Here is a 26,334-nt window from a genome sequence, read left to right as displayed (position 1 = left end):
GACATTGCATTCTTTCCTGTGTCATGAAAAATACATTGATACAGGTAGAAAGGAATAGCACTTCTTTATAATACAATACTTTATTGACATTTATTCTCTTAAGGTATTGAAAATTTTATGTTTATTTTTTAAATTGTCATATGAAATTATACATATTTATAATTTACGCGGTGATGTTCAAAAAGTCATATATGTTATGCATGAGATACATCCGGCTGATCAGCACATGCATGATCTCAACTACTTGCCATTTTTGAGGTGATAAAACTCGACATGCACTGTCTTAGAATTTTGTAGAGAAAGTATGTGTTATCATTAGTCATAGTCAGCATGCTGTAGAAAAGTTTTTAACCTATTCCTCCTTTCTAACTAGAAATATGTATTATTGATCCAACATCTCAGTTCATCCTCTTCACTAGACACCACCCCACCAGTGGAGTCACTACCACTGTGAGGTCTGCTTTTTAGATTTCATGTAAGAATGAGGTCATGTGTTATTTGCCTTTCTGATATATGGCTTATGTCACTTAACAAAATGGCATGCATGCATTCAGCAGATTCAGACATGCTGTCACAACTGGCTATAGCGAAACTGTAAAGAGTGCAGCAATAATTGCATGCGTGCATGCACCGCTTCAACATGCTGATTTGTGTACTTCTGGGTGTGCCCTGGTATTCTGATTTGCTGCATCATATGGTGGGTGGTTCTACTTGTAGACTTCTGAAGACTTTTTATACTTAAATAAAAGCCATAAAGTTTCTTGTAATGCCTGCACTAATTTACATTCTCACCAAAAGTGTGCAAGGATTTCCTTTTCTCTGCATCCTCACCAGAAATGAGGTGGTTTTTGTTTTGTTTTGTTTTGTTTTGTTTTGTCTTTTGGATAATAGGCATTGTGACTGAAGTGAGATGAAATATCACTGTGGTTTTTATGTGCATTTTCCTGATGCATTAGGGATGATGAGCGCTTTTTACTGTGTCTTCTGGGCAGCCGTATGTCTTAGTTTCACAAATGACTATTCACATCCTTAGTCCATTTGTTTTCATGCTATTGAGTTGTTGGAGTTCCTTATGTACTGTAAATATTCACCCATTAACAGATGTATGGCGATCCAATAATTTCTCCCATCCTAAAAGATGTCCCTTCCCTCTGTTTAGTTTCCTGTGGTGTGCTGAAGCACTTTAGATTGATATAACCCTATTCTCTATTTTTCATAGTGTTTACTTTGCTCTTGCAGTCACTTTGAGACCATCATTGCCCATACCAATGTCATGGAGCTTCTTCCTTGTGTTTTATTCTGTTATTTTTATCATTTTAGGTCTGACACTGGAGTTTGGTGAGAAATAATCTACTTTTAAAATCCTTTATGTGGACATTCAAGTTTTCCCCAACCTAGTTTATAGAAGATATTCGATTGTCCACTGGGTGTTCTTGCTTCTTTGGGAAAACGTCGTGAGCTGCAAACGCAGTGAGTTAATTCTGGGCTCTGATTGTTTTTAATGAGATCATGTCTCTCCTTTTCTGCCAGTATTGTTCTATTTTGGTATGTAAAACTTTGTTATATATTGTGAAGTTAGGTAGTGTTATACCTCGAGATTTGTGCTTTTTACTCAATTGCTCTGGGTCTTCAGGATCTTCTGCCATTTCATAGCAAATGGAGGATTCTCAGATTGTTTTTCTATGAAGAATGGGTCATTGATATTTTTACAGGGGTTGTATAGAATCTGTAGATCACTTAGGTAGTGATGATGTCAATCACATTTAGACAATGTGTGTCTGTGTGCACAGGCTCAGGGCCAAGAGACACTGGGTGTCATCACCAATAGTGAGATGGGCCTTAATGTCCAGCCAGATTTCCTCGCTGGACACACACAGAAGGTCCCCTTCCATTTTGCCATCTCTTCACATTTCCTCCCCGGTGAACCCTGTGTGGTCCTCCAGATAGCCTGTGTGATGGCCTGTCTTTTCTGGGAAGGGGCTGAGTGAATGAGCATGGCAGAGGGGCAAAAGCATGTCAGCAGAGCCTGGAATCATCAAAACGGAACTTGACAGACCTGGGAGAGCCATTCTGGGAGGGTGTAGACCTAGACAGACCTCAGGTGGGCAACTGTGTGGAGGGTGAGAGCACCCTGGTTGAGTCCAAACTGAGCCTCGGGTGGTAGCAGGCCTCAGGGCAGGGAAGCGAGATTACAAGGGATAATGAGGCAGCTATTCCTTGAGCCTGGCTTCTCACCCATTCACCTTAGTTACTTATGCCTCTTAAGCAGCTTAGGGTTCCCCAGTCCTGAAATGTGGGTACTACAGTTCCCTGATGGGCCTTTCTCCCCCAGCCCATGCATGGTCTGAGCCTTGCAGTCCCTGAGCCTTGGCTTCGCTACATGTCCTAGCTCCAGGACCCACAGACCTCTCATCCCCCAGCCCTGGGCTGCTCCCCAGCCTCCTCTCTGTTCCCTCTCTGAGGGCCTAACTCCCTTGGGTAGTGCTGCATGAGATTGAGCCACAGGCCCTGGCTGATGATCTGGGGGACTGGGCAAAGCAGTCATGACAGGTCAGGTTCTGGTTCAAAGCCAATTCCTCTGATGCCAAGCAATGACCAGCAAGGTCCTTTCCCATGATGTCCCACCACCACCCCACCTCAGCAACCCCTCATACCCTGGGCAGTCACCATCAGCCAACCAGCTGAAGAAACTCAGTTAGGTGTGTCCTGCCTGAAACTGGGGCCTTCACCTGCATGACCCTAGAACCACTGGACACAGTGGAGCCAGTCACCCTCTATCCTGGAGCGAGAGGAGTTGGGAAGGCTCATGCCAGACCTAGCTTCCCACATACCACACCCTCTACCATGCGGGGAGGCACTCCTTATTGAGAATTCCAATGCAGTACTCCTTAATGATCACTTCATTGTGGAAGTAAATGTTGCAATGAAAGGCAAACTTCATCCTTCCACCAGTACTCAGGATGGCTGAGTTCCTCCACCTGCCTGTCCAAGAAGGAGAAAGAGGATAGTCAAGGGACAGTTTCATCTAGGTGGGCTGAGGTGGCCTGCTAGCTGGGGTGAAGCATGCATTTCCCCTTCCCAGCTCTCCCACTGAGACGTCCCCGAGCCCCAGGAAGACCTCAACCTGACCAGGACCTTGGAACCCTCCCCAAGACCCAGGCTTCCCATCCTGACCTGCAAATCCATCATGTGGCTTTGCAGGACTTCCTCATGGTTTCTGAGCTACTTGCTCTCACCAGAAATAACCATAACTTTGAAATGGCTCTTTATGTCAAATTAAATTTTTCATTTTTACTACCTCATGTGTTGGATGAGGCATGTATTTTTAAATTTATTTTCACCCTTATTGTACCTCTGTGATGAACAGTTTACTAACATTCATACCATAATTATCTTTCAGTTTTACTTGTCTGTTCCTAAAGATTCACTGAAACTAAGAATTATATTTATGCTTGTCTCTTTCAGCAACCATATGTCAGATAATGATGCCTATTACTGCAGAAATCACATATACAGGTCCAAAGGGAGATGAAGAAGAAGAAAGCAAGCTTTAAAGTCTATACATTCCTAATACTGCATCAGAATCATAGTGAAATCAAAGAATGATCACAGTCAATTCCATCTCATATTTACACTAAAATATGAAACTTCAAAGAAAAGAAAGTTAAGAACTTTCGGCTTGTAAAAATTTTCCTATATAGATAAAATTATTGGTAACCGTATCTCACTAGAAAATATAAATAAAAATCCATGTTTTGTATATGTCTAAATATAAATATTTTTATTTCCATCAGTTACGACATGCAAGCAAGTAATAAAGCTACAATACAATGATATATAGGAATTTCTGTCTCAAAATATTCAATTGAGACTATTAACATTATGAAAACCATAAAGAATGCTTCATGAAACTACATTATACATTACTTTTTAGTACTTTAGTTACGTTCTAAGTAAATGGCAAATTAAAGGGAATTCTTCAACTTTATTTATTACTAGTACCGTTTATGTACTTGAGTAAACCTTTTGAAATTAAGTATTTAAATAAAACATTAAAAACAAATTATAATGACTGATTTCAGCTTTTGATGAAATCATATGTCTGTTTGTAGTAATGTGAAGTATAACTTTCTCCCCACAATTAATCTTTTATGACACCCGTGTTATTGTTTGCTCTGATACAAACACTGTGATATCTCATGGCTTTAATGTATCCATATATTACATGCCTCCAGAGAGTAGGCTTCAGACAGTTGGAAAAATTACATTTGTGACAAAATTCTAGGAGAGAATGGTAAAATGGGAGAATAATTTCTAATTGTTGGTTAATGGATTTGTATATATTTAGATATAGACACATATTTGCACACGGCAAGTTTGCATATGCACATATAAATTTATATGAGATACACGTAATGTATGGCTTGTGTAATCTTTTAATTCACAATTTTATATGTTTGAAATTTGATAAGCGGTTACCTTAGCTATACTCAATTTGATGGAAAGCCAACAAAATCTCTGTGAACATTCATTTTAATTAATCCAATAATGTTAACTGCTGATAGCTTCATTCTCCTTGTTAGTTGTTGGCAACCGGAAGGTTGATTCTCACTCTAATTACCTCTCAGGGTGAGATCCACAAGAGACTGTCACCTTGCTGTGCGTTGTGACCTCTGACTCCTCTTTTTTCCTACAGCAGTCTTACCATTGCATATTTAATAAACTTTGTACATGGTTAAAAGGATAAAAGTTTAGTGAAATATCAAGCCATGCTGTCAAATGTTCCATTGTTTCTATATCTCTAATTGACCTTTCACATTATAGAGGACAAGAAAAACAATTCAATAGGTTTCTTAGTATCCAGTCCAGTGCACTGTTTCTTACTAATATGCCAAAACCATCCCTTCAAGGCACAGACATTTAAACACAGCTGGACATCTCAAAATCTCTTCTCATTAATAACCATGATGTTAATCACTGTTGCCCAGAACTGGAATCTGACTGTGAAATCCCTGGGTGGAAATTGCTCTAATAGCTCAAACTATGGGAATGACTATTTCTCAGCATAATTACTGCTGCCATCTTGCTGAAACATATCACATTAGATGGCACCTTTTAGTTACATAAATCCTGTTATTAAGTTTTAATGTCTCACATTTATATGACATTGCACAAGTAAAGAACTTTGATAACTTAAATGGTTAACTGAGCAATGGTTAACTAAAACAACTCACAGGAATTCAGACATTCATTTACTTACTAGGAGTTCCATACATCAATAACTTCTGATTAAAACAAAGTTGGGAAATTGGTTACTAAAGTATGTATTTCAGGGTATTTTAAGAAACTACCCATGCCATATAGGATGCCTCACCTGCAAGGATAAAGCTTTAGCATAAATGTTTGAAAGCAAAAAAAATCTGAACAATACTGGCAACATGGCATCCCAATCGTGTGATCAAGTGCATATTTGTGCATCTGAGGAGGCAACTTAAATGATGTATAATAATACCATCTTCATCCACCCCAGTACCTCTTTTATTTAAAACTAACAAATGTTTCACTATTTGCAAGAAAAAAATGAGTTCTTACTCTTTTGTGTAATTGGTATTTCTACTGAGTTGTTTTAATCTTCCTATGAACTGTGAATGCTTACTAACTTTATCTGTAAAGTGAGAATGCAACTGTACTTAGCTCATAATACTATACTATGAGATAATATGACTCAAGAAATATAGATTTGCCTAGATAACACCTGGGATGTACTAAGCAACACATAATTCTTCTCATATCAATTGCCTATCATAATTCTTCAAATATATGGCCACAATAAAAATACATGTGTTTTATATATAAAATAAATGTCTTTTGTCCTTAATATCTCTCTACATTTGCCTTCATAACCTCAACACAAAACACCCATGGAATCTGTTTTCAGCTGAGCTGACTAGCAGTTATTAGGGTTTAAACAAACAGAATAAAGATTTCAAAAGTAGATGACTAGATACAAGAAATCACACTTTTACCATAAAAATAATTTTTCTCAAGTGCCACTGCAACTGCTAACTTGAAAAAAAAATGAAGTCTAACATATTGCAGCATTCTAAAATCTAAAATTTCCTCTTTGAGATCCAGTGGTTCATGCCTGGAATCCCAGCTTTTTTGGTGGCTGAGAAGGGAGGACTCTTTCAAGCCGAGAGTTGGAGACCAGCTTAGGCAACCTAGCAAGACCTAACTCTACAAAAGTAATTAATTAATTAATTAATTAATTAATTAATTAGGGCATCATGACACACATCTGTTGTTCTAGTTACTCAGGAGCTCAAGGTTGCAGTGGGCACTGATGGCACACTGCACTTCAGCCTGGGCCACAGGGCAAGAATTTGTCTCTAAAAAAATACAATAAAACAAAACAACATAAAGACACTTTCAGGTGTTTTTTGGAAGTTTGTATCATTGCTCCAAAAGCATAGACATTGTTTAAAGTTGAGCAGTTCATGAGGAATGGGCAGAGAAAATTGTTTATATTTTTTTCCAAAAATCAGGATAAATGTCAGAATATTATGTATAAATATCTAATAATCCTTTGTAAAATAAATACTGACAAATGTCAAGCCATTATCTTTATAGTCTTTTCCTTCAAAACATTCATAGCTTAATTGGAGAATGAAGAGAAGAACAATAATTGCAATGTACTGTGACAAGTGTTACAACCTATTTAGTAACTTAGTAGGAGAGGAAAAAAGTTCTTAACTGGGTTTAGAGGGGTTTTGGGAACCTTCTTAGGGTAGGAACAATCTACTAGATCTGTAAGAATACACGTTTGCAAGAAGAATGTTTGGGAGAAAAACACTGTGGGAGAAAAGAAATATGTTTTCTGTCAATGATAGAAGAACTAACAGACCATGTGATGCCATCCGCCCAAATATTAGACCATACTAGCTCAATAAATAGTTCTTGAATGAATCAATGAATGAAAGATATTGGGAAAGGGTTCTGGAAGGGATTTTAAAAATCCTAAAGGGAAAAGTAAATACCCTTGACATTACAATTTTGCCGTTTTTGCTTTGTGTTCTTGTTATGATTACTACCGCATAAGCTCTGATTTACTTTTTTCAGTCTTCACAAATATCATGCATGAGTAGTTCCTCATACTACTCCTCTCTTGATCTTTTGATATTATATTTTTTCTCTGATATTCCCTTGTGTGTGCTGGGTTTATATGCCCATAAATACATCAATCGCTCTCATGGCACTGTTTGGTAATAGAGAGGCCTAGCCCCTGGGAGACATGGTTCCTAGGCTCCCATAAAAATTACTTCCTGTTTCAGTTCAGTCGTGGGGTGACACTGCAGAGATTAGAGAACAAGAAGAGGAGATAAGCCAGTTTGTGTCCAGGGGAGACACTGCAGAGTTTAGAGAACAAGAAGAGGAGAGAAGCCAGTTTGTGTCCCTCTCCTTCTCTGTAGGGAATATGTTTCCGCAGTGATTCCATGGCCTGCAGGACAAGCTCTCTGTGTTTCCATTTCCTATACCCTAACCCTAGACTCTTCTAATGCCATTTCCTCCAACAGTCTTCTCTAAAGAATTTGGGTATCACTATTGGAGATTTAAATTAAAACTATTGATATGGAAGGGAGGGCAGGCAAGTGCTGGGTAGAGCACGGCCTGGTCCTTGGCTAGGGCTCCACCCTCAGGCCTGTACTCACTGACCTAGGTGAGGACGCGCACTTCTGTTTTCTTGCCCAAATGTTGCATTTCCGAAGACCACCCTGGCCTGCCACACCTCCATCCTGTGATAAAAGAAACCCCGAGACCCCAGCAGGCATTGACACAGCAGCTGGGAGTCGAGAGGAACCATCGGCAGAAAAAGACACAGCAACTGGACCTCGAGAAGACACTGGAGGAAGGAGAGCACACAGACACAGGCGGCAGACAATCCACCGCAGAAGAACACGGAGTTCTGCCAGGCTGTGGAAGGAGAGTCCTAAGCTGCCCCATTCCAAGGGAAACCACTTTTCCTGCTCCATCTCCCTTCTGGGTCCCCATCTGTCTGCTGAGAACTTCCACTCAATGAAACCTGCACTTATTCTCTAAGCCCACGTGTGAACCATTTCTTCAGGTTCGCTAAGGCAAGAAACCCCTGAATTGAGATAGCTCTCTGTCTTTCCAGTAAGACAGGGTGTCTGATGGAGCTGACTAACACAAGCCACCTACAGATGGATAAACTAAAACAACACCGTGTAACACATGACCGCTGGGGATTCTGGAGCTGTGAACATTTATCCCTAGACGTTGCCTGGGATCAGAGCCCCACAACCTGTCCTCATTGCACGCCCAGTGGGGGAGGGGAGACAAGGGACGTTTTCTCATTTCAATATGAGTCTGTTTCCAATGCAGTGTGCTTTCTATAATCCTGCAGTATTACCTCATTGCATATATTTGACAAAATAAGTTACAAACTATAAGTAATGTGAGAAGAAAATAAATGCTGGAGAATAAGGAAAACAATGAAACATTGTGTCAGTAAGGAATGTTTTTTACTTCATACAACAGAAAAAGTAAACATGAATTAAACCAACAGGGATTTCTAGTTTTCACTTGTGAAGTAGCCATAGTTAGAGAGTTGCTGCCTTTAATCAGTTGCTCTGCTGCATGGTAGTAGCAGAGCTGCAAGGTAGTAGTAGTGAATTTTTTTGCTTTCTCGAAGGTGAATCTAGCTGAAATTCAACACCATGCTGGCTCCAGTTGTTCCTAGCCAGCTTTGCCCACACCCTGGTTTTCCACAGTCTTATCAAGTCCTAGTTTATGCAGCTATTTTAATAGTGTATGTTTGTTAGTCATGTGAAACAGCTGCCTGAGATTTTCTATGCTCCTGCAGTCACCTAGTATTTTTCCTGTCTCAAATTACGTGCCTTGCTCACTTTTTTCCTCAGGACACTATAGGATGTTCCTTAGCTAATTTTTCTTAAAGAGCATTGCTACACCAGTTTCATTTCCCTCAAAGACTTCTGAGGATTTCTGAGAAACTTACACAAGTCTCAGCTAAACACCTGGCACTAGACCACTGCCCATTCAGCTGCCTGTTCCTGACTTCTTTCGTTGGATAAGATTCCCCCGGCAGCAACTGCATGTGTCCTCCCACCTCCACTTGGTGTCCTAAAGACCAACATCTAATGTTTTAACTTTTAGATATAGCAGAAAGCGTTTATAGGATACAAAACAACAATCAGATACAAAAGATTGAGTCATTCTTTTTTAAACTCTTATTTTACTTTATAGTTTGTCTTATCGGAAATTAGAGACCCAGAGAGTAGAAACAGTGCTTCCTCTTCATCCACCCTAATGCATCTCAAACATGTCTCATGACTTGCTTTGTGTGAGATGTCCATGTATGAGTTCCCATAAAATGTTGCATAATTTATACATGCAAATGGTCCTACGAAACATTACTAATTTTTTAGAGATAAATCCACATTCAAAAGTAAAGATTTTCAAAACCAGAAATAATTTACAGAAATGCTACATATTGTAGCATAATTATCATAATGTGGAAATGGAAATTCAGACAAGCTTTCACATTGTTACTGAGAGTACTTTTTCTTGAAGACCTATAGTTCTGGCTATCTGCGTTCCAGGAATATTTTTTATTATTTTTTACCACCTCATAACCAAATGGCCCACAAGGTTAGATTTTTCCATGATAGAGTGTTTGACTAAAGAGTCAAAAGCTCTTGCAAGGGAGAACATCCTTAGCAATTAGTTGACCAAAGTCTCAAAGTTCCCAAGGCCAATCCTTAGGGTTCAATCTCAGACTGTCACAGTGTTTTCTGTAGAACACTGGCTTTAAGTAGGCAGCAATTTTCACATTTATAATCTATTGGTGCAAAGTCTGGTCCTAAAGTAAGAGTAGCAGATGTAACTCTCCTTTCATGACAAGTTTGACACTCAGGAGATGATAAACTTATAAGAAAAAAATGGTTTTCTCCATTTTCCAGATGAAATTAGAGTAAATATATGAACAATATTTCAAAGCATTCTGGAAAAAATTAAAGAAGAGTATATTAGAAAACAAAACTTTAGCCAGTATCAGTCTTTGACAACAAAGTTAACCATTTTACCTATACAGTATAAATGTATTTACAAATAAAGTGTATGCATAGGGAAATGTTTCTTGCATTGTACAAACTTTCTCCAGTCATATCCTAAGCACTCATTTAAAATAGGTCATTGATTGAATTACAACTATAACCTTAATGCAAATAATACAGTAGAAAGGTTTTTAAAACAGAAGACATGTACACATTTGTTGGTCTTCCAGTTGTGCTGTTTCTTTTGTATGCATGTGTGTATGTCTATGTAATTTTATATAGTTGCAGAGAATTGATTTCATGCAAGTAATTCGAAAGTAACCAGATTTCCTTTGTAATAAAAAGGAAAATGATTAATTGAAATTTTAGTCGAAGAGTAAAACTGTATAAGAATTTATCCTTCTCAGGGAAAAGAAGTGTTGTGCTTTGCAGACTGAAAGAGTTCTTTCCTGAGTAAGCCAGTGTTGGTATGTACTGCAGAAATAGATTTGTTTTGGTAGACCTCTGTAGGCAGCTACCTACAGAGAAGGAAATCCTATTAGAGATAATTCCAAATAGAATAGTTAAATATTCTTTCATTTGGGTGAAGCTTTCACATATGATATTCTTTTATATTCAGCATAATTATAAGCATTTAGTTTTAACGCACTTTCCAAAAAACTAAATTTATTATAAAAATTAACAAGAGAATTGTATATCCCTCATTTAAAATTTTTAGCCTATTCAAATCTAAGAAGTCCACTCTGGAATACATGAAAATGAGATATGAAATGAATAAGAAAAGAAAATACAGCAGAATGTACCAGATGTTTTTCATGTGTTGGATGTACATATGTCTGTTAGCTTTTAGCGGCAGACAGAGTGCAGTCTACATAATTTTATTCATAGTAGATGCCTATGCATCATATAGTCACAGATAAATATTATTTCTCTGAAGATTTAAATAGAAAGCTAGGAAAACACAACACGGCACATATGCTGAATTACATTTAAGCAAAAGTGAATTATACAGTTAAATGATATCTTCAAGGAGCTTCTGATGACTCTCTCACTCAGTAGTTTAAGGATTAATTAAAGTCCCTAGGCTCTTTCAAACTTAGAAACACTGTGTAAGTGCTATGCATTATCATGGTAAAACATGAGTGAAGCATAAGTGATTTGCAGCCTCACAGGCTCTTTGAAATGTGTGTCTAGCCTGATGGACAGTTTTTACCAACGGTGTTGGAAAGTGCTTATCAGATTTGAAGATGAAATTTGCTCCATTAAAATTGTGCTAATCTGCCAAAGCCATCTTTGTTCTATATATATGTAGAGTGATGTTTCTCAAAATAGAAGAAAACTTGGGATATGATTTCAAAGGTTATGTAATAAGGTAGAATTTTGACATCAATTGTAACTTGTCTATTCTCATTTCATTGACTCAGCTGTTGCTCTTTTAATTAGTGCAACTAAAGTCTAGTTAATTTGCATAAAGGTAGCCATCCCATTTTTATACTTTTAAAGACACTCAGGAGACTTTTCACTGTTTCCATAAAGCTTATATAGATTTTATTAGCATGTTTCAATTATGTAGCACTGCAATAATGTCAATTCTATAATGTAATATATCATTTCCTTTAATAATTTTTTTATTTTTATTTCCATTTTTATTATAGATTCAGAGGACATGTGCAGGCTTGGTTCAAACGTATATTGCATGATGCTAAAGTTTAGTCTTCTATTGATCCCATCACCTAGATAGTGAACCTTGTACCCAATAGGAGGATTTTCAGCCCCTGCCCCTCTCCCTCTGTCCCCACTTTGAAGTCCTCAGTGTCTAATGTTCCTATCTTTATTTCTGTGTGCACCCAAGTTGTAGATCCTATTCGTAAGTGCAAATATTCAATATTTGATTTTCTGTTTCCTCGTTAATTTGCTTAGGTTAATGACCTCCAGCTGCATCCATGTTGCTGCAAAGGACATGATTTTGTTCTTTTTATGGCTGTGGACTATTCCAGCGTTCATATGTACCACATTTTCTTTATCCCATCCACCATGGATGGGCTCCTACGTTGACGCCATGTCTTCGCTATGGTGATGAATGTGAGAATTCTTGTGTCTTTTGGTAGCTTTAATGATTTATTTTCCTTTGAGCATATACTGAGTAATAGGATTGCTGGGTGGAATGGTACTTCTATTGTTAGTTCTTTTAGAAATTCCCAAACTGCTTTCCACAGTGACTGAACACCCTCACCACCAGTGTATAAGAGTTCCTTTTGCCCTGGGACCTTGCCCACATTCTTCTTCTTTTTATTATTTTGGCCTTTTAATAATAACAGTCATTCTGACTGGGTATGAGATAGTATCTTGTTGTGATTTTGATTTGGATTTCTTTGATGATCAGTGATGTTGAGCACTTTTCTTATGTTTCTTTGCCACTAGTATGTCTTAAGAAGGTATTTTATATAAACATACAATTATTTCCTGTACCGATATGTGAAATTCTGCCCATGTCCTTCTCCTCCTACTGCATGATTTTACATGGATAATGAGTCAAAAAATGTGATGTGCTGGTAATATATTTTATTTCATACTTGTAAAATGTTTTTCTTTGAAAAATACCACATGCTCTAATTTTTAATTTTCTTAATTCCTTGGGAGTGGCAATGGGGACAGGGGAATTTTAAAGCAATTACTTAACAAGGTGATTCCAATGTAAACAGTATATTGTTCATTATAAAGTTATTTTGTTTTTGAGTAAAATTTAAAAAAAATACAAATACAAAATAATATAACAATACCAATTTAACCTACTTAAAAATAACAGCTGTTATTTTTAAGATATTCCATGTTCTATTTACATTACCTCTGCTTATAATTGGAATATACGCCCTCAGGTTCATTTCCTGTCTTCCATTTCCTGAGGTACCATTATCATGAACTTGGTATTACCTTCATATTTTTTAAATCTATTAAAATATTTATTTCTAAATAATACTGGTATTTTATAACTTTTTAATGTTTGTGTGAATAAGGTATTATTTCACATATTTTATTCTGTTAACATTGTTGTTGAGAGTTGCCATTATTGATGGCATAGTTATCAGTCTACTGAATTCTCATATTCCATGATGTGTTTATTGAAATGCTACAATGAAAAACCTTCCCTATGCCTCCGGGTACACATGTGTGAGAGTTTCTAATGAATATACTAGAAGAATGGCTGGACTGCAGTGTGTGTACACTTTTAACTTTGAGGGGATGAAACATTCTCATTAGCTCCCTGGACTACCACTTTATTACTGTTGTTGATCCATGCTACTCAGCTTAGCATATATCTTAGATTTTTCTTAGATTTTTCATTGTTAATGAAGTATTATTATGTTACATTGATTAGAACCAGCAAGCATGTGTTAAATGTTCATTTTGTTCAATAATTACAGCTATTGTCAGGCCTCTATCAGTATGTGAGAAAAATAAAATGTTAACAGAATGATGACTTTAGTAGGGAGATAAATCTGAAAATCAACTTTATTTTCCTGACACAGTTCACACAATACACAGATACTGCTACTTTTTCAAGGGCAGCATGCTGCAGAGTGAGTGATAATAAATATGCAGTGGGTCAGTAGTGGCTGGGGATGAGTAGTTTCTTCCAGTCTTGCCTGGTGATGGCAGAAGTATCTGACATAGTTTTTTTTTTTTTTTTTTTTTTTTCCTACGTGGTCCACTTACATGACACTCCCAGGTCATCATATGGTAGGTCTGGGGAAAATGAAGGAAATAATAGGCTAGATATATGTGAATTATGTGCTGGAAATAGAAGCTTAGCACACAGAGAGTAGTTGATTCATCTGGCCACAGTGGTTTTGTCATCTCTTATATACTTACAACTACCTATTTATGGGCTGTTTGCTAATGACTATTTAAAAAAAATCTGTTTCAGCAGCAATGGCCTAAAAATGCAACTAGGTATTTAATTAAAAACTACTCAGTTTCCCTTTCAATCAAATTATGTGTTGAAAAGTGCCAATAAACACATGGTGTAATCATGAAGCCTTGTAGTCCATGTTGGGACCACAGGCTAAAATTGATATCCTGAAATCCAGAATACAGTGGGCTAAGGGGAAAAAGCAGCTGCTATTTCAGAAGGTAATACTTAGTTACATTAAGAAAACTAAGCCTGAAGATGACATTTTCACAGGTTTAGTGTGTGAATTCGAAAAAATTAAGCATATAATTCTGAGATGCCTGGCTTTTTATTTATATTATATTACTATTTTTAAAAATCAATTGCGTACATTTTAATTCTAATTTTTCCACACTTAAGAAATATGCATCAGTAATTGTTAGTATGTTAGTTCCATTAGCTACAGAAGAAATTCCAAAAGAATTGAATAATGCCATTTAGATGTTTCAAATAGAAAATTAAATTAAAAAACGGTTTGAATTTTTAATCAATCACTGCAAACAAGATAAAGCTGTTGAAATTCTATCATGCCAGAAATAAAACATCGAACAATGTGTGATAAATGATTTTTAATGTTCAGTGAAAAAGCTACATATTGGTGATAACTTTTATTGCTGACAAGAAGAAGCAACTTTGGAAAAACTTGCAAGTAGCTTTATTTAAAAATCAATATAAAATTAAAAGAAATGCGTTTTCCAGAAAAGAACTATGTATAATTATTGTTAAGAAACAGATTAATTCATATAAATATGTTCCAGAATCGTTATTCTGCCTACTATTTCTAATATTTAAATAATAAATTTAAAGAAGTTATTTTTCTCTTTTGCTTCAAGATATATAATTGTGGTTTTAAATTTTTGAAGGGATTTCATTTTCAAAAATAGTTGGAAGATAACTATTTTATAGATCCATTCATACAGTAAAAACAATTTGCCTATAAGGAAATAATATGTTAAATAATACATGATTTTGTATATGTTAGTACTCTTTTATCCTAAAAAAGTTTCCATTGGAACAATAAAGATTTTAGTCACCCTAATTTTACTAAATATCATTAGATAGTCCTGTGGATTGATGGGAAAAAAACTATGATTCCTTACATTCTTGACTACACTCGGTACTTATTATTTTAATAGTTGACAAACTAATGAATGAAAGTGGGAACCTAATGTGGTTTTGATTTATATCCCTGGATTACTAATAAGCTCAAGCATCTAGCCATTATTCGTTGGTCATTTGACTTTCCTTTTTTCTAAAAAGGATCTAATTATTTACCTGTACTTCTTTCTTCTACTGGGCTAGATTGTGTGTATTTTTTCTTGTACATTTGTATGAGTTATTTTGATTATTTTGGATACTGGTGTTCTTATTTATATATGTTTTAGTGATGTTCTGGAGTTTTATAAACAACCAAGATAGTTTTTAGAATTTATCATCTGAAGACTTTCAAAAAGCTAACTCAGAAGTCATTTGAGGCTAAAATGCTAACTTCAAATGAAAAAATTATTTTGCCACTTTAGCAAAACATGTTTTAAAGATACTAATTAGAAAGCACTGAAGTGCTCACTTCTATCTTTTTAATAAAACTTGCATTTAAATAGTCATTTCAACAAAATCCTTTACCCGTACAGTAAGAACCAATTATTAAATGTTGATTACCTAGTTCCTGTACGGTTTTCTAAATATTTCACAATTGTCATTTTGGTAATAATCACTTAGCATACTCGTGAGAATTACTGGTTCTCCAGGTCTCATTCCAGGTGACTGAACCAGGATTTCGAAGGAAAATAGCTACAAATTTCTGGGTATATATTTTATTTATGACCCATGTAATTATTTGAGGATGTTTGTGAAACTCTGATCTGACACATAAGAGAAAGTAAAACAAGAACAACAAAAACCAAAAACAGAACAACAAAAATAAAAAAAAAAACCCAAAAATAAGCCACACACAAAGAATATCGAGCCAGGTGTCAGGAATAAATATCTTATCTTTTCCTAACTGCAGCCTTCTCAATTCATATCACCCTATCTTCTTTTTCATTCTTGGTAAGTACTACAACTGTCTAGCACTTCATGGTAGTAATTAACCTGTTAGTTTGCAATTTAGCAAAATATGTGAAACCTATTTCTGAACATTTAATTTAGGATAATTTTTCTAGCTATACAACATGGGTCAGTTAATGCTATGTATGGCTATAAAATAGCAGTATTTAACAAAAATATTTGACCACTGTGGCCAAATTATCTTCTGTAATGATCCACTGCTACTAAGATTACATTGACATTTTGGAGACTGTACTGACATTTTGAATATCATATACACAAGGAAGATTGGAAAGCGTCTTCAGATGTCATTGTCTATAATGATAAGAATTAATACTCGTATTAACTTTCAAATTTTTGTATGTTAAAGCATGCGTGCAGGTATTGGATGAACAGGTAGGCCACTGAAGCATGGCTGTGGTTAAAGTTGTAAAAGTTTTGGCAAAATTGTGCATAGCAACATCTCCACAGAAAATTTAGATTTTGGCTCAGCTAGGAGATGTTGAAGAAAATTATATTTTTTATTCTTAATGATTCCCCGGCTGGTCCTTAAAGGGAGATAGCACAATATTGTGGAAAGAGGTAGTTTTGCAATCTGAAGTTAGACTGTAAGAGAAGTTAATGATTTTGAGAGCCAAATTTCAGATGTATGAAGTGGGGTCTAAAATATCTAGTACCTGTGTGTGTAGTTATAAAGATCATATAATAACAATTGATTCTATTTGCCTTGTACTTTTCTGTAAAACAAAGACATCATTTAATTGTGTTACTTAGTATAGATTTGTGTGGGCATTTTTAAGGATCATTTATCTCATCATAAATAAAATGGTAATACTGGCAGAGAATGGTACTTACTCCAACATTGACATTGCAGAGCTCCAGCTATTCTGTAGAGAAACTGGTGTGAATTGAAAAAAAAAAAAAAAAAACTGGATGATTGAAGGTTACTTAGTGGCCACTCTTTATTTACTAAGACTGTAATTCTCAGAGAGGACACACAACCTGTGAAGAGTTGGATGTAAATGATGAAGAGTCATTGAGAAAAGGCTGCCTCAAGGATCATCCTCTACATTTCTAGCTTGAAATACAGGGTATTTGGTGCTGTGAATTTCTGAAATAGTGGAATACTGTACGAGGAAACACGTTTTTGGGATGAAATGAAGGTCTGGTTTTGGTATGTGGAGATGTAAGGCATGCAGTTGGATATGCCAAGTCTGAAGGCAGAACAAAGATCTGGCCTGAAGTTGGGAATTTCTTAATGGTCAGCATAGAAAGGGTGTTTTAGCCTTGAGAAAACCCAAGAGGATCCATGACTGAAATCTGAACAACTTCAACACCTGTAGATTTAGTAAAGATGCCAATAAAATACATACCAAGTTCATATTAAAATTAATAGGAAAAGACAAACTACTTAGTGAGAGGTATTCAGGCAACTAGCACTAGGTAGCTATTAGGTAGCAAATTTGGGAAAAAATAAAATGTATAAAGAATCTTTGATCAGGTTTCCAAATATACAAAATAAAAACCACTTACATGTTAGAAGACAATATACAAAATGATATTATGTTAATGGTACTATTTAATGCTAATAGACAAAAATGAAAATTATTGTGAATTAAATCAACAGACAAGGTATTTTCTATCACTGTCTTTTCTTCTCAATTTGTGTGTTGTTTTAATTCACTAAGCAATGACTCCTCTTCTTAATTCCACCAGTTTTTATTTAACACTACCTTTGTTTTTCATATGTGCAATATTACACTGTCCAATAGAGAGGAAATGCAGAATTTGGGCTATTATATCAGAAACACCTTAGCTTTTCAGCTTTGGGCTTCTGGAGTGTGGTTAATTTAAATATTCTCATCAGGCCTTGATTTGTCAGATTTCTGTAATCACTTCTCCAAAATAAACAATGTCTGAAACTGATGTCTACAATTAAATTAAAATTATGCTGGCTTTCAAGATAATTATGTTTATGTAAATTTGATGCTTTTTTTGGGGGGCTGAGGTGGTGGAGACAAAGTTTTGTTCTTGTGACCCAGGCTATAGTGCAGTCACGTGATCTTGGCTCACTGCAACCTCCACCTCTCGGGTTCAACAGATTCTCCTGCCTCAGCCTCCCAAATAGCTAGGATTACAGGAACCTGCCAACACACAGATAATTTTTGAATATTTAGTAGAGATGAGGTTTCACCATGTTGACCAGGCTGGATTTGAACTTCTGACATCTGGCAATCCAAGAGCCTTGGCCTCCCAAGGGGATTACAGGAGGGAACCACCCCGTGTGTGGTTAAAACATATACATAAACATATACATAAGAACTGTTTTCAAAAATTGCTGTGGCCTGCAGAAAAGATTACAGTGAAAAACGTTATCATGAAATTAATTAGGATAGTTAAGCATTTCTGAGAAATTACCTGAAGTACTACATTAAGATTCGTTTTTTAAGGGCACGTCTAAGGCAATATAAGAAATGAGTAAGGCAAGAAAACTTAATGAGATCAAACAAGGATCACATTTACAGAAACATTTTTAGAGTCAATATAGAATTGTAAATCATATGGGGACATTTTATGTAAGTGTTAGCAAATCCAACAAGAAACAACCCATAATGAGTAATGCGACTAATCTGTCTGAAAAAGTAAGCTCATTTTTTTTTAAATGACACAAGTTTTGTTGGGACACTGCAACTTTCAAATCAGTGATGTGAATACAAAGATGAAGTGGATTATATATTGTAAAAAAGAGATGTGCCACATTCTTCCATAGAATGTGTGATGGGTCAATCTTTTTTCCTATGTTTGAGTTTTTTTTTTAAATAATGGAGGAGTTTTCAAGGAATTTGAAAAATAGAATTTGTGTTTGATCCCTTAATGGAAGGCATGTGCTCAGTAACTATCTCAAATGTGGCACTGCGAAAGATGTGTTCATTTTAGGAGGGAAAAATAGTTCCTTTTGAGAGAAAATACCTCGAATTGAACTACAGTTGATGTAAAAATGTTTGTAAAATGCGCTTACGATAAATGTGCCAGTGTTATTGATAGTACCCTTAATACCTCTAGTCTTTGCATGGAAAAGCAATAAAAGTAGAACAAGCCAAGAAACCATCTTTTCAAAGTGGTGGTAGGCAGAGACCACCAGCTGCTTCGAGAAACAGAAACCCTTGTTTAAGTTGTAAGTTAGTCATGTATTGGATACTAGAAGTTGAAAATTTAAAATTTGTTGCTTAAATTTATGCACACAGAAATCATCCAAGTTGCCAAGAAACGAGGGATTATGCTCCACCATCTAGAGGCTATGCATACCGTGATAATGGTCATTCTAATCGGGATGAACATTCCTCTAGAGGATATAGGTACTGTAACTTTTTCTGGAGTTGTCAAATAGATTTCTTAAATTGTTCATTCCAACTAACGTTCTATCAGGGCTCCAATTTATCTACATCCTCTCAAACACTTGTTATTTCCTGCTTTGGAAAATTTATTGCCCTTCCAGTGTGTGTGTGTGAAATATGATATCCCATTCTGGATTTGAAATGCATTTTCTGCACCCATTAACTCATCATGCACATGTACCCTAGAACTTAAAGTATAATAAAAAAAAAGAAATGCATTTTCTGAATCACTGAATATGTGTATCTGTCCCATGTGCATCTTGGGCATTTGCCCATTTTATTTGGAGAAATATCTATTTAGATGTTTGGCCTTTTAATTTTGTTTAAGTTGTAAGTTAGTCATATATCGGATACTAGAAGTTAAAAATTTAAAATTTGTTGCTTAAACTTATGCATACAGAAATCATCGAAGTTCCCGAGAAAGTAGGGATTATGCTCCACCATCTAGAGGCCATGCATACCGTGATTGTGGTCATTCTCGTCGGCATGAAACTGATTCCAGAGGATATAGGTACTGTACCTTTTTCTGGATTTGTCAAATAGATTTCTCAAATTGTTCGTTCCAACTAACATTGTATCAGGGCTCCAATTTACCTACATGCTCTCAAACACTTGTTATTTCCTGCTTTTGAAAATTTATTGCCATTCATCTGTGTGTGTGAAATATGATATCTCATTTTGGATTTGAAATGCTTTTTCTGCACCCATTAACTCATCATGCACATGTACCCTAGAACTTAAAGTATAATAAAAAAAAAAATGCATTTTCTGAATCACTGAATATGAGTATCTGTCCCATGTGCATCTTGGGCATTTGCCCATTTTATTTGGAGAAATATCTGTTTAGATGTTTGGCCTTTTAATTTTGTTTAAGTTGTAAGTTAGTCATATTTCAGATACTAGAAGTAGAAAATTTAAAATTTGTTGCTTAAACTTATGCATACAGAAATCATCGAAGTTCCTGAGAAACTAGGGATTATGCTCCACCATCTAGAGGCCATGCTTACCGTGATTGTGGTCATTCTCGTCGGCATGAAAGTTATTCTAGACTATATAGGTACTGTACCTTTTCTGGATTTGTCAAATAGATTTCTTAAATTGTTCATTCCAACTAACATTGTATCAGGGCTCCAATTTATCTACATCCTCTCAAACACTTGTTATTTCTTGCTTTTGAAAATTTATTGCCATTCATCTGTGTGTGTGAAATATGATATCTCATTTTGGATTTGTAATGCATTTTCTGCACCCATTAACTCATCATGCACATGTATCCTAGAACTTAAAGTATAATAAAACAAAAAGAAATGCATTTTCTGAATCACTGAATATGAGTATCTGTCCCTTGTGCTTTTTGGCCATTTGCCTATTTTATTTGGAGAAATATCTATTTAGATGTTTGGCCTTTTAATTTAAAGTTGTAAGTTAGTCATGTATTCGATACTAGAAGATGAAAAGTTAAAATTTGTTGCTTAAACTTATGCACAGAGAAATCATCCAAGTTCCCGAGAAACTAGGGATTATGCTCCACCATCTAGAGGCTAGGCATACTGAGACTATGGTCATTCTATGCAGGATGAACATTCCTCTAGAGGATATAGATACTGTAACTTTTTCTGGATTTATCAAATAGATTTCTTATATTGTTCATTCCAAATAACATTGTGTCAGGGCTCCATTTTATCTACATCCTCTCAAACACTTGTTATTTCCTGCTTTTGAAAATTTATTGCCCTTCCAGTGTGTGTGTGTGAAGTGTGGAAGCTCCTTTTTTATTTGAAATGCATTTCCTGCATCATTGATTATCAGTATCTGTTTCATGTGCTTTTTGGGCATTTGGGCATTTTGGGCATTTGGGATCTGTGGGTATTTTATTTAGATGGTTGGCAATTTAACTGTGTTTAAGTTGTAATGTAGTTCTATTTTGGATACTGCAAGTTGACAATTTAACATTCCTTGCTTAAACTTGTGCACGCAGAAATAGTCCAAGTTCCCGAGAAACCAGGGATTATACTCCACCACCTAGAGACTATGCATACCGTGATTATGGTCATTCTAGTTGGGATGAACATTCCTCTAGAGGATATAGGTACTGTCATGTTATCTGGATTTATCAAATGGATTTCTTAAATTGTTCATTCGGAAATTGAAAAGACTTTTTTTTTTCAATTTAGTTATCACGATGGCTACGGTGAGGCCCTTGGTAGAGATCATTCTGAACATCTACGTGGAAGTTCTTATAGAGATGCATTTCAGGGATACGGTAAGGGTCCAGGATGGATTTGTAAATTACAGAATTTTATTTAATAGACCGGATTGTTATTTTAATGAAATTCTAAGGAAAATTGTAAAGGACATATGCAACATGTTTAAATATTGAGTATTCTTTTTTTTTTTGATCATCCCAGAAACATATTTATTCATTTGCATCATTGTGCACAAATAATAAAATAAACAGTGCTTATCTGGTACTCATTATCAGTATAAAGCCTAGGGAATGATATGAAGGTGAGAACTTCAGTTAACGTTAAGAAAATGTGACTGAGCATTTACTTTAGAATTAAGTTTGTTAAGCTGCAAAATACTACTCTTATACTTCTCTTAAATAAAACCTTCTGACTATTGAAGACTTGATTAATATCCTGTCAACAAAGGCGGAGGAAAGCAGATATTTCCAAATAGTACTTTAACTAATTCATGCTTTAATGATAGCAGTAAAAATGTTTAAATGTAGTCCCACATATTATTTTATCAACCCTGCAGGGACCTCTTATGATGCACCATCCGCACGAGGGCCTCGGATGTCTTATGGTGGAAGCACCTGCCATGCATATAGTAATACACGAGATAGATACGGCAGAAGTTGGGAGAGTTACTCAAGGAGCTGTGGTGATTTTCATTATTGTGATCGTGAGCATGTTTGCAGAAAAGACCAAAGGAATGCGCCTTCTCTGGGTAGGGTGCTCCCTGATCCTCGTGAAGCATATGGTAGCTCAAGTTATGTGGCATCTATAGTAGATGGTGGGGAGAGTCGATCTGAAAAAGGAGACTCGAGCAGATATTAAAGCAAGCATTCAAAATAATAGTTATTGCATACCAAACCTTGTTTGCAAATCAAAAATTGAAATGTTATTTCTGCATCGTTACCTGCATATTACTGACAGAAACATGTTGGTTTTGTGGAGAGAGGTAGATACTGACTTCCTCCATGAATTTTTTGAGGTATTCAAAGGAAAAGGAATTGTTTTCAAAGTAATTTCATACTTGTTGATGCTATTTGAAAAGTGTTTAGATGTAATATCTACCTTAAAATTTTCACAATAAAATTTTACATGTACTGCAAGATGCCTGGTGCTTTTGGTTAGCCGCACATGCTTAAAGCAAATTCAATAGGAGAGTAAATTGTGTAGTTTGTTGTACGTTTTCCTTTGTTTCTTTGAACACAGATGCAAAATTAGGGATGTGTTATGTCGCCCTTGCAAGCTGCTCAAGTTTTCTAATTAGGCTGTTTCTCTTTAAAAACTAACAAGGTTAAAATGTTGGAGAAGTCTTCAGAAAGACTACAAAACTGTCTGCCTCACCAGAAAATGTTTATTTTTTAGAGGAATAGTACAGGTCAAAGAAATAATTAGATGTATTGATACTAAAGTTTAAGACATCCAGAACATTCTATGTGAAGCATTCTGTGACTGAAGAGGATAACGGTAATGAAAACTTTTTTTTTCACGTAAATCAGAAGTGAACCAGCTAAGTTTCTCAGGTGCATACCATAATGAATTTAAATGTTTGTAGTTTAAATAGTGGAAAGTAAGTGTTTTGTCTTGTGAGGTACCCACGTTAATTTTTTCTTGAATATTTTGCCAATGGATGTTGTAAATAATGGTGTAGTAATATGTTCTTAGAGATAGGAATAATCTAGAGTGGTTGGGATAGTATCACATTTTTTTGAGATGAAGTGTAGCTTTGTCGCCGAAGCTGGGGTGCAGTGGCTCTGTCTTGGCTTATGGCAACCACTGCCTTCTGGGTCCAAGCTATTCTCCTGCCTCAGCATCCTGAGTAACTGGTATTAGATATGTGTGCAGCACAGCTGGGCCAATTTTTGTATTTTTAGTGCAGACAGCGTTTCACCTTGTTTGCCAGGCTGTTCTTAAAATCCTGATCCACCCTCCTCAGACTCCCGAAGTGCTAAGATCATAGGCATGTGCCTCCACTGTCAGCCTATCGTATTTAATTGATAATATGAATGGAAACACTTTAAACCTCATACTTAGAGGAAAGTGAAGTGTATAAAACATAAACAACAGCATAAAGTTTCCGACGGGATTGCTTAAAGTTTTAAGACATCATTGAATGATAAAAATATTTAGACCGAAATAACTAAATGAATTAATTTTCCTGATTATACAAACTAAAGAAATGAAATACATCAAGTTCCAGAAGTTTTGCAGTCCATAATTCTTACAATTGACAGACTAATCTGCAAGGAGGAAGTATGTTCTTGAAAAATTTTGACACAATCATCAATTTTTATAGGGTAAGTTTACAAATAATTTTAAAGGGAGAAGTTACCAACTTTGATTTTCAAGTGAGTTATTCGTGTTATGAAGTGTTTTCATTCACCTGTAGCATTGTGAGGATGAAGTGAAAAGATAAATCCCCCGAGTCTTGTGTATCTTACTGTCCATGTGTGATGGCTCAGGTCTCTAATTCTAACACTTGGGGAGGCCGAGGCTTGCAGAGCACTTTAGGACAGGAGTTGAAGACCAGGCTGGCCAACACCATGAAACCCCATCTCTACCAAAAATACAAAAATTAGCCGGGCATGGTGGTGCCTGCCTGTAGTACGTTGCAGTTAATTGGGAGGCTCAGGCAGGACAATGGTTTGAACTTGGGAGCCTGATGCTGCGGTGAGCCGATATTGCACCATGCACTCTAGCCTGGGTGACACAGTGCGACTCCAACACAAAAATAATTATGTCAATCAACAAATATATCAATAATAAATAGGGTATCCTTCAGTTCAAGCAGTTATCGATTCTTTTTTCTTTTTTAGAGACAAGGTCTCACACTGTTGTCCAGCCTAGACTGCAGTGGCACCATCATAGCTCACTGCAGCCTTGAACACGGGGTTCAAATGTGCAAGCCTTCCATTTCAGCCTCCCAAGTAGCTGGAATTACGGACACACACCAACCACCATGCCCAGCTTTTGTGTTTGTGTGTGTGTGGTAGGGACAATGCTTTGGATATGTTGTTCAGGCTGGTCTCAAATTCCCAGACCGAAATGATCCTCCTTTCCTGGCTTCCCAAAGTGTTGTGATTATAGCAGTGAGCCACTGAGTCTGGCATATCTTTTCTTATTATGAGCGACATTCCACCTCACTGAGTCTGGCGTATCTTTTCTTGGTATCAGCGACATTTCACCTTTGCTCTTTTAATTATTTTGAGATGTACAATAAATCATTATTAGGTGTAGTCATCCTGTGCCACTGAACACTAGATATGATTCCTTCTAAGCAAGTATAATTTAACCCACCCCCATCCCCTCTTTGATCCCTCCCTTACCAGTTCACATTACTTGTATCAAAATATCACATGTATGCCAAAAGTATTTACAACTGTTAGGTACAAATTTTCATTCCCTTCCTCCTTCCCTCCCTTCCTTTCTTCCTTCCTGTCTTTCTTTCTTTTTGTCTCTGTATCTTTCTCTCTCACTGATTTATTTTTTTTTTCAGACAGAATCCTGCCCTGTCACCTAGGCTGGAGTGCAGTGGCGTGATCTCAGCTCACTGCTCCCTCCTTATCACGGGTTCAAGCAATCGTCCAGTCACACCCTCCTAAGCAGCTGCGACTGCAATCATATGACACCAATCCTGGCAAATTCTTTGTATTTTCAGTAGAGACCAGGTTTCACAATATTTGCTCAGGCTGGTCTTGAATTCCTTTCCTTTAGTGATCCACCCACATCAGCCTCTCAAAATGCTGGGATCCAGGCATGAGCCACAGTGCCCACCCAGCTGTATGCATTTCTCTCTCCCATGATCTCTCCTATTTTATTATTTTATTCTCTTTTTATTTCTGAGACAGCGTCTCGCTCTGCTGCCCAGGCTGGAGCACAGTGGTGTGATCTCACTTTACTGCAAACTCCATCACCAGGGTTCAATGGATTCTCCTGCATCAGCCTTCCAAGTAGCTGGGATAACATCCATGGGCCACCAAGCTTGGCTAGCTTTGGTACGATACTAGACGTGGCATCTTGTCATGTCTAATTGCGTATCTGTTTTAAAGCTGGATTGATCAGCAATATTGACTTCCTGGAATGTTTTATGTTTACAAAACAATTATAGTACTACTATTTAGCCTCCTCAGATAAAATATGGTAACACACAAAACATACACACACAGACAAAGACACAGTCAGTGATCAAAAAAATCAGGGTAGGCCATGACCTAAATGAAAGGTGAGCTGCTGCAGTTGCCTAGAATTAAACCAGACCAGAGTTGACCCATACCAGTCTGAGAGATGTGAACAGAGGCTTTCAAACAACTCTATCAGATACATGTTAGATTATTCTCCAGCCATAGCGAAGGGACATTAAAGATCTGTTGTGCTTAGAAGAGTCTGGATGATTTGACTTTTCCAGGGTATTAGCATTCATGATGTTGGCCTTTACAGCTCTCTGCAATGAAGTCAGTAGACAACTCAGTTTTTCTAGGAGTCTGAAGTGCTTTTCAGAATTATCTAAAACTTAGTGGCTTAAAACCATAATTATAATTTCCTAACGGTCAGTCTCTGCAATCGCCCTCAGTCTCTCAGCCAAATGAATGTGGTTCAGAGGCACTCAGGAGGATGCA

At 36.5% G+C, this 26,334-nt stretch overlaps 1 pseudogene; it reads left to right on the top strand.

Moving 5' to 3' along the window:
* LOC129395515 (RNA-binding motif protein, Y chromosome, family 1 member F/J-like) overlaps positions 1 to 22,546 on the top strand; it is a 189,755-nt pseudogene extending 167,209 nt beyond the window's left edge.
* The last annotated feature ends 3,788 nt before the right edge of the window (positions 22,547 to 26,334 follow it).

The sequence above is a fragment of the Pan paniscus genome, chromosome Y, assembly GCF_029289425.2.
Source record: "Pan paniscus chromosome Y, NHGRI_mPanPan1-v2.0_pri, whole genome shotgun sequence".
In the NCBI taxonomy this organism is placed as follows: Eukaryota; Metazoa; Chordata; class Mammalia; order Primates; family Hominidae; genus Pan; species Pan paniscus.
Note: the sequence above shows the minus strand (reverse complement) of the source record. Positions and strands in the feature narration are given on the sequence as shown.